We start from the raw sequence: 9,660 nt of genomic DNA, 5'->3' as shown, positions 1-9,660 counted from the left end.
CCATAATGAGCCTGAATCTGTTCTAAACTGAGCCAAATACAGAGCCCACCACCAGACTGGGGGCGTGTACCTCCAAGCTTAGGGGAGGCCCAGGGAGGGTGGTGTGAGGCCTGTGGGATCTCTTCTGCCTCACCCTGGCTGTCTGGTGGAGAACCTAGGAGAGACAGAAGTACCATGCCAGCAGCCCCAGGGATGGGCAGAGGAAAATCTGCTCCTTGCAGGTGAGGCCCCAGCTGGTTTGTGTTGAGGACGGAAGCTGCCTGTGAGAGCTGTGCGTTCCGCCGGGCTGGAGAAGCCCTCCCTGTAGGAAGCTAGGATGGGCGATGCTGTCAGAAACTCTGGGCCTCAGCAGGCTGCTCTGTGGCAGCCGAGGGGGAGGTGTTGAGAGGCCTCTGGATTCTGCCAGCAGAAGGTCTCGGGCAGGACTGCCCCGGTGGCGCAGTGGTTAAGAATCCGCCTGCCAACACAGGGGACACGGGTTCGAGCCCTGGCTAGGGAAGATCCCAGCCGCGGAGCAACTGAGCCCGTGCGCCACAACTACTGAGCCTGCGCTCTAGAGACCGCGAGACACAACTACTGAGCCCGCGTGCCACGACTACTGAAGTTTGCGTGCCTAGAGCCTATGCTCCGCAACAAGAGAAGCCACGACAATGAGAAGCCCGCGCACCACAACGAAGACCCAACACAGACAAAAAGTAATATAATTAATTAATTAATTTTTAAAAAAAGGTTTTGCGCAGCCTGGTAAGGAGGTGAGATCCATGGCTGTAGGGGTATTCAAGAGCAGGTAATGTTTTTGATGAGAACCATGAATACTGTGTCAGTTATTTCTCCAACCACAACGTCACCTCACCTATCTTTTAAAATTTTCTTAGAATGAGTAGATTTTACTTTAATAATACAAACAATCTCTCTCTCTCTCTCTCTCTCTGTATATATATATATACATACTCGAGCAAGTGGGGTGACCTCTTAGTGTGAAACATTGTTTTTGTTTGTTTGTTTTTTGTTTTTTTTATAAATTTATTTATTTTTGGTTGCGTTGGGTCTTTGTTGCTGCGCGCAGGCTTTCTCTAGTTGTGGTGAGCGGGGGCTACTCTTCATTGCGGTGCGCGGGCTTCTCATTGCTGTAGCTTCTCTTGTTGCAGAGCATGGGCTCTAGGCTCGCGGGCTTCAGTAGTTGCGGCACGCAGGCTCAGTAGTTGTAGCTCGCGGGCTCTAGAGCACAGGCTCAGTAGTTGTGGTTCACGGGCTTAGTTGCTCTGCAGCATGTGGGATCTTCCCGGACCAGGGCTCGAACCTGTGTCCCCTGCATTGGCAGGCGGATTCTTAACCACTGCACCACCAGGGAAGTCCCAAAGCATTGTTTAGTCACTTGGCCATCATATCATGAGTGCCTACTAAGTGGTCACATACAGAGATGAAAAAGACATGTCACTCCCTCACCCTAAACTCGTCCTTGGCTCCCTGTTGCCTAGGGAACAAAGCCCAACTCCTGGGCCCAGCATTCAAGGCCCTCCATAATCTGGCCCAGCCTCCCTCTCCAGCCTTGAGCGTTGCCTTCCACTGGCATTAAACCACATTCTTGACTCCCCTCCCCACCCTAATGGCCATGTGTTGGTACTCTCTATGACTTTGCTGCTTGCCTGCAGTGCCTTCCCAAGCACCTTCACCAACAAACTCTTGTTCTTTCCCATAAGGCTGATGTCCCCTCTAGGAAGCCTTCCCTGACTGCCCCCTCCTCCAGCCCCACAGCTTTCAGGCATCCTCCGTGACCATTGGAGTCTTGGCCCGTCCCTCCAAAGATCTTGAAGGGCAGAGCCATGTCAAGGCTCTCTCAGGGTCATTCCTGAGGTTGGGCTCAGGCTCATGGCAGGGGGACATCCATGTGGCTTTGCAGAGGCCTCAAGAAGTTCCCATCAGTCCATGCAGAGCTGAGGGCCCGGAGGGACCAGCTCTGTACCCCTCTCGCTGGGAGCATCAGTTAGGGCTCCTTGGGCCCTCGGCCACCCTGGACACCTTCTAACCCAAAGAATCAGGCCAGGCCAGAGCAGCTGCGGCCAGCTCTGCAGGAGTGCAGGTTTACAGGCCTTCTCAGAGGACCCCATCCTGGCATGGTGGTCAGGGCGGCAGCCTTATCCCTAGAGTCTCCTCACACCATGCCAGGCAGGGCCCTCCAAGGATGGGCGAACTCTCAGATGCTCCTGGCATCCTTGTCTCTGAGAAGGTGGGCAGGGAGGGACAGAGAGGGGACACAGAGGTTTGGGGTTGACTTTTTTCTCTTTCACATTCTAGTAAGGACCCTCCATGCATTGGCCAGGATGGTTGTGGGCTGTACCTCGCTGAGCCCTCCCCTCACTAAGGCTGCCCCACACCCAGCCTCTTAATGCAGCAAGCTCTACACCAGGCAGGATCCACCAGCCAGAAATAACAGCAGTATCCTGGGGAATAGAGGCCTCGAGGGTGGGTGTAGGCGGAGCCGAGGTAACAGGAGAAAGGCTGATTCGTCTCCAGGCTGTGAGGCCAGTCGGTGCCCCCTGCTGCCCTCACCCCCTAGCCTGGAGGCCCCCAGCCTCGCCTGTCCTGGTGCTGTGTTCTGGTACCTCCTCTGGGCTGGGAGGAACCGTCCTAATGCCCAGGGCAGGGCAGAGGGGCCCAAAGATCACCCTTCCCTGCTTCCTGGCCCTGGCCAGAGCTGTGCCTGTGGCCTCTTTTACAATGAGGAGACGGATGGTACCCACTCCTAGCCTGCTTGTGACAATCACAGGAGCCAGCACAGCGCCTGGCATGGAGCACGTTATATACAACACACCTCCGTTTCTACGTGGGGAAACAGGCTCAGCCAGTGCTGTGATTTGAACCCAGGCCTTGGCTGTCCTGAGGAAAGAGCTCAGGGCAGGAAGGAGGCTGGCTGGGGGGCTAGAGAGGGCTCCAGTGCCAGCCTGGGGTGGGAGCTTGGACTCCTCATCACCTCCTTTGTGCAACGCCCACGGACCGGAGCCCAGAGCCCTCCCTGGGCCCCTCTGCCTGGACCAGAGACCCCGTGCTTCCTTCTGCCCCATCCCAAGTCCACAGTCGGCCTGATGCCTGGCAGCCTCAGGCTGTCCACCCCCACGCCCCACCCCCACCTTTGGAGTAGGAGCTGGAACATTTGTTGGGCATTTGTTCTTAAGTTCTCGGAAAGGAGAAGGAAGGGAGGGGCGGGCTCCCGGGGAAGGCTGCCCTGGGGACAGTAATCAGATCTTAGGAACCATGTTATTTGTTTCTGGCAGATGTGTTTACAGATGTTTATGTCTGGAGGTTGGGGAAGAAGATGAGGACCCATTCCTTTACTGGGGGGCAGCAAGTGGCGCAGCAGGGGCCCAAGGCAGGTTTGCTATCAATTATTTAATGAACCTTCCCGGCTGGCCAGGCACAGGCAAGCAAGGAAGTAGCTTTTGCAGCAGCTCTGGAGTAGGGGAATAATTCCCCCTTGCTGCTGTATCAATATTCAACTTCTTGTTTACATGTTCGGTTGGAATGTCCTCTATCTGAGAAGGAGGATGAGGAGTAACTTAGGACCATATTCCTGGAAGTCTGGTTTCGTGGTTCACTTGTTCCTAAATCTCTGTTTGTCCTAAAGTGGACCAGCCAGTGCAAGGCATGCTGGGAAGTTTGCTGTGAGGTGGAGGGGTCAGGACTGGACATGGCTTCGGGGCCTGACAACTGACCGTGGGCTCAAGTGTGATGTAGGCTCTGCGGTGGGGTGTGGGGAGGGCATCCACCTCCCTGGGCCGGAAGCAGCAGCAGGAGGGAACCAAGGTGGTGGGTGAGACTGAACTCAGTGGGGCGGGGGGAGGAGACGCCCCCAAACGGGAAGACGTTCCTTGTAGCCACATAGTCCACAGTCTGTGTGAAAATCAGAACACAGCCCCAGCCCTCATCGACTTCCAAGGAGAGAAAGAGCAGAGACGAGGTCCTGGCTGCTAGAAACAACTCAGGTGGCTGAAATCAGGAGGGCCTTTATTAACCCACATGATATATTGGCTAAAGTACTTGGGAAGCTGCTGGTAACAAAAAGACCCCCAAATAAAGTCACTTAAATAAGGTAGAAGACTGTTTCTCTCTCACATCGCAGCCCCAACGTGAGTGCTCCAAGGCCAACGGGACCACTCTGTCATCTCCAAGATAGGGCTTCCAAAGGGCTCCAGCTTTTGCTATTTTTCAGCGAGTGAGAACAGGGGAAGAGAGTGCCCAAGGCAAACATCTTTAAGGAGATGATCCAGAATTTGCAATGGGATGTTCTGCTCACATCCCATTGGCCCGGACTTAGTCACATGGCCACACTCAGCTGCCAAGGATGCTGGGAAGTGTAGTCTGCGACTGCGGGGGTGGAGCAGTAAATGTCCAGCTAAAACTCAGTAGGTTCTGTTACTAAAAGGATGACAGGAGGAATGGACACTAGAGGACTGCTAACAGTGCCTGCCACAAGCAACAGGAGTCTGGTGATAGGGTACCTCTAGGGTTGATTAATTCACTAGCTCACCAACATATTCATGTCTTCAGGGATCCAGTATATTGACTTTTAGTCTCAGGCTGGTCCCCTCATGGCCTCAAGATGGCTGCCAGTACTACAGCATCACACCCTTAGGCACTAATGCAAAAAGGCAGAAAAGAGAATGTTCCTCCCTTGTGTCTATGAAAACTTTCTCAGAAGCCCCCTTCTCCAACTGACTTCCCCTAACTTTCCTTGGCCAGAATAGCATCATGTGTCCATTCCTGCTCCAATTACTAGCAAAGGCAGTGGAATGACCAGGATTGGCTTAGGTCGATTGAGAATAACCCCCCAGGGCATGTGATAGTTCTATGTCATTTCATTTATAAGAACTTAGAGGACAACTTAGCTGCAAAGGAGGAGTTGAACTGTGATGCAGTCCCATTACAAGGCTCAGGCAACCCCATGGTAGCTCTGGAGCTGAGATGGCCTTGCAGAGTTGTACTGAGCTGGGGCAAGGATCTGGGTCCTTATAGTTCACATTGATCAGTCTCTGGATACAGGCTGTCTCTGGAAGAAGAAATGACCTTGGATGAGCCAGTTTCTTCAGCCCAGGCAAATGCTGCTCCCCTGGTGTTGCTGCCTCAGGAGCTTGGAGAAAGGATCCCACTGAGCCAGCCCCAGGCCTCTGAGGATGGGGTGCCAGTCAGCTGGGGCCAGAGTCTCTGAGAGGGTGGGATGCAGAGTGTGGAAAAAAATCTGAAACTGGAACTAAGTGCCACTGCTGCCTGAAGAGCCCAGAAATACACCCTTACACTTATGGTCAATCGATTTTTTTCTAAGACAATTCAATGGGGAAAAAATAGTTTTTTTCAACATATGGTGCTAGAAAACTGGATATCCACATGCAAAAGAATGAAGTTGGACCCCCCCTCCTCACACCATATATGAAAACCAATTCAAAATGTATCAAAGATCTTAATGTAAGAGCTAAAACCGTAAAACTTTTAGAAGAAAACATAGGATTTAATCGTTACAATTTTGGATTAGGCAATGGTTTCTTAAACATAACACCAAAAGCACAAATAACTAAAGAAAAAAATAGTTAAATTGGACTTCATTAAAATTAAAATTTGGGGGGAATTCCCTGGCTGTCCAGTGGTTAGGGCTCCGCACTTTCACTGCCAAGGGCCAGGGTTCAGCCTCTGGTCAGGAAACTAAAATCCCGCAAGCCGCACAGCGCAGCCAAAAACAAACAAACAAACAAAAAAATTAAGTTTTTTTTTTAATGTTTCAAAGGACACCATCAAGAAAGTGAAAAGAGAACCCACAGAATGGAATCAATTATTTATCAATCATATATCTGATAAGGGACTTATACCTGGAATATATAAAGAATTCTTACAACAAAAAAATTTAAAAATGGACAATGGATTTGAAAGGCATTTCTCCAGGGAAGATATACGATGACCAAAAAGCACATTAAAAGATGTTCAACATCATTAATCACTAGGGTAATGGAACCAAAGCCACAGTGAGATACCACTTCACACCCACTAAGATGGCTATAATCAGAAAGACAGACAATGACAAGTGTCAGAGAGATGTCATACATTGCTGGGGGAATGTAAAAATGGTGCAGCGGCTTTGGAAAACAGTCTGTCAATTCCTCAAAAAGCTAAGCATAGAGTTACCACATGACCCAGAAATTCCCTTCCCAGTTGTATACCCAAGAGAACTGAAAACACATATCCACATAAAAACATGTACGTGAATGTTCATAGCAGTACTATTATTATAGCCAAATGCATTAACAACCCAAATATCTATCAGCTGATGAATGGATATATCCATACAATGGAATATTATTCAGCAATAAAAGGGAATGAGGTACTGACACATGCTACAACATGGATGAAACTTGAAAACATGCTGAGTGAAAGAAGCCAGACAGAAAAAGCCACATATCGTGTGGTTCCATTTATATGGAATGTCCAGAATAGGCAAATCCATAGAGACAGAAAATGGATTAGTGGCTGCCAGGGGCTGAGGGAGGGGGGAATGGGAGTGACTGCTAATAGGAATGGCAGTTCTTTCTGGAATGATGAAAATGTTCTAAAATTAGTGATGATGGTTGCCTAATTCTGTGAATATACTACAAAAAACCACTGGGCAAATGTTATGGTGATAATAATAATATTATTTTAAATATATAATTTATATTTTATATATTATATATATATATATTTATTTTAGTTATTTATTTTGGTCCCTTGGATAAGGAGCCTAACATGGCCCCCTGGCAGTCCCAGCTTCCAATTCAGTGGAACCATTGTTCTGTCCACTGTTGGAAACATTTCCCCTTGCAAGTTTCAGGAACAGGAAACAAAAATTCCATGAGTGATTACTGGGTGTAGTCATGATTCCTCACTGTGTGTTCTGTTACGGGATATGTTGGCCTCTGATTCAGCACATACGCTTTATCCTCTAAGTCAGGACCCCATTTTTCAGGTGTTGCCTCCCAACTAGGGACATACCTTGAGTCTTCAGTAGGTCACGCCCCATATTCTTGGACCAGCTGTTTCTGGGTGGTGAAGTACCTTAGAGACAATAGCTTAATAAAGGCTCACTCTGCCCTGGAAGATCCCTTGCTGGGTTGCGGATGAAGTGTGCCCAGCTGTGCTCTCCAGTGCTGCTGAGCAGGGCCCGTGGCAGAGGAAGGGCAGGGGGAGCAGCACCTTTGACCCCAGCTTGGTCTAAAGTCACGAGGTGAGACCCCCACCCCACCCCCAGCTGAAATTTTCAGCAAGAGTTCATTTTACTGGAGTCTGGGAGGAAACAACAAGGATTGAATAGTGAAGGCTGAGAGAGAGAACATTTTACCACCAAGATCCGGCAAGGTAATATTCAAAAATGAAAATAATGGGGACTTCCCTGGTGGTCCAGTGGCTAAGGCTCCGCGCTCCCAATGCAGGGGGCCCGGCTTCGATCCCTGGTCAGGGAACTAGATCCCACATGCTGCAACTAAACATCCCGCATGCCGCAACTAAAGTTCTATAAAAAACGAAATTAATTTTTTAAAAAAAAAGAAAATGCTGATGAGCCAAAATAATGTGAATGTACTGAACACTACTGAACTTTACACTTAAGAATGGTTGAGGGGCTTCCCTGGTTGTGCAGTGGTTAAGAATCCGCCTGCCAATGCAGGGGACACGGGTTCGAGCCCTGGTCCGGGAAGATCCCACATGCCGCGGAGCAACTAAGCCCGTGAGCCACAACTACTGAGCCTGCGCTCTAGAGCCCGCGAGCCACAACTACTGAGCCCACGTGCCACAACCACTGAAGCCTGCGCGCCTAGAGCCCATGCTCTGCAACAAGAGAAGCCATGGCAATGAGAAGCCCGCGCACCTCAACAAAGAGTAGCCCCCACTCGCTGCAACTAGAGAAAGCCCGCGTGCAGCAACAAAGACCCAATGCAGCCAAAAATAAATAAATAAATAAAATTTTTAAAAAATGGTTGAAAGGATACATTTTATGTTATGTATATTTTACCACAACCAATCTTTTGTTTTTGCTTTGTTCTTTTTTTTTTGGCCGCGCCACACGGCATGCAAGATCTTAGTTCCCCGACCAGGGATGGAACCCACGCCCCCTGCAATGGAAGAACAGATTCTTAACCACTGGACAGCCAGAGAAATCCCCACAATTAATTTTTGTAAATCAAAATAAAAAGGAGATGGGAAATGTGAGGCAAAGTCAGGAAGCACTATGACAAAGTCAGTGGCTGAACTTGAAAGCCATGCAAAAGATGTGCGTCAAGTTTGTGCTTAAAAGATAGAAATCCTGAACCTAGATTTCCTCAAATTTCAGGGAAATCGAAGCACCTCCTTATTTGCCTTTAGCAATCCACTGCTTTAATAGCAGCATGGAACTCTCTTATAACAAAACCTTTCTTGGTTTGAAAGAACACAGCTGACTCCAGTGAATAATTTTCAATTTAAATGGAGGAGGGGGGAATGATGATGGTGACGATTGGTTTTCCAGCCCTTATTCTCAGCCAAGCGCTAGCATAAGCACTTTATACACGTTAACTCATTTAATCCTCACACTCACCCTCTGAGGAAGGGTGTATATTGACCCCACTTTGCAAGATCTGGAAGCACCTTCTAAGTCAGGATAATTCATTTGTAGTCAATGTCATTTTTACATTGGTCTTTAACCAATTTCCGCTTCCTCCATGTTTGGCCAGTCTGACTCCTGACAAGTCATGCCAGGTGAGTCCGCCTGGATAGGAGCACCCCATCAGAAAGAGGCCAGCATGGGGACTGTGCCCCTGGAAACAGCTACCTGGCTTCCCTGCCCTTAGACCTCTGTCCTCAGCCGATGCTGCCCTGTCACCCTCTCCTCCATTTCTGCCACTGCCTGAGCCTCGCCATGGCTAGGGCTCCAGGCTCCATCCCCTGGTAACCCCACCTCCCCTCTCACTTCTGATGTCATCTCCCCTAAGCCCTGAGCCTCCCCATTCTCCTCCCTCTCTGTCCCAGGAAAGTCTCTACATGCCCAAAAACCTCAGAGAAGCCAAATAAACCTGAATATTTCTTCACCAGGAAACTCCACATCCTAACCACGCTGGAAAAAAAAGCTTTTTTTTTTTTTTTTTTTTTTAAATCAGAGTTCATAAAACCCCCGATGACTTTGTGATGTTTTGGTAGAGAAAAAAACAAACAAAAAGCAGCATTTCACAAAATGGATTTCTGGCCATTGCAAAGTGATCATAAACTGTCCCAACTTCCCAGAGAGACTGAAAGGAAAATTCATCTGCAATCACCTTCTTACTTTCCATTTGGGTTTTAAATGCAGTCCCACCCCCAGTTCGATTACCGAAGTTCGGAACTGAGGTTGAGGGAAAATATTCACACGAAGAAAAAGAGATCAGCATCCAATCCAGAGCCAAGAAACTGCTGGAAGACTTCAGCCCAGCCCAACCCTTTCCCATCACCAAGCCACAGAATTTCAGGACTGGGAGGAACTGTAGACCTACTGGCCCAGCTGTTACATCCCTGGATAAGCACTTTCCCTTCCATTTGGATTGTCTATAAATTACCGTACAATTTGAGATGCGGAAACAAACACTGAAATTAACAATGACTTAAAGAAGGTAGAATTTTATTTCTCTCTTAGGTAAG

This window comes from Eschrichtius robustus, chromosome 13 (assembly GCF_028021215.1).
Source record: "Eschrichtius robustus isolate mEscRob2 chromosome 13, mEscRob2.pri, whole genome shotgun sequence".
Taxonomy (NCBI): Eukaryota; Metazoa; Chordata; class Mammalia; order Artiodactyla; family Eschrichtiidae; genus Eschrichtius; species Eschrichtius robustus.
This window is presented reverse-complemented; position numbering follows the sequence as displayed.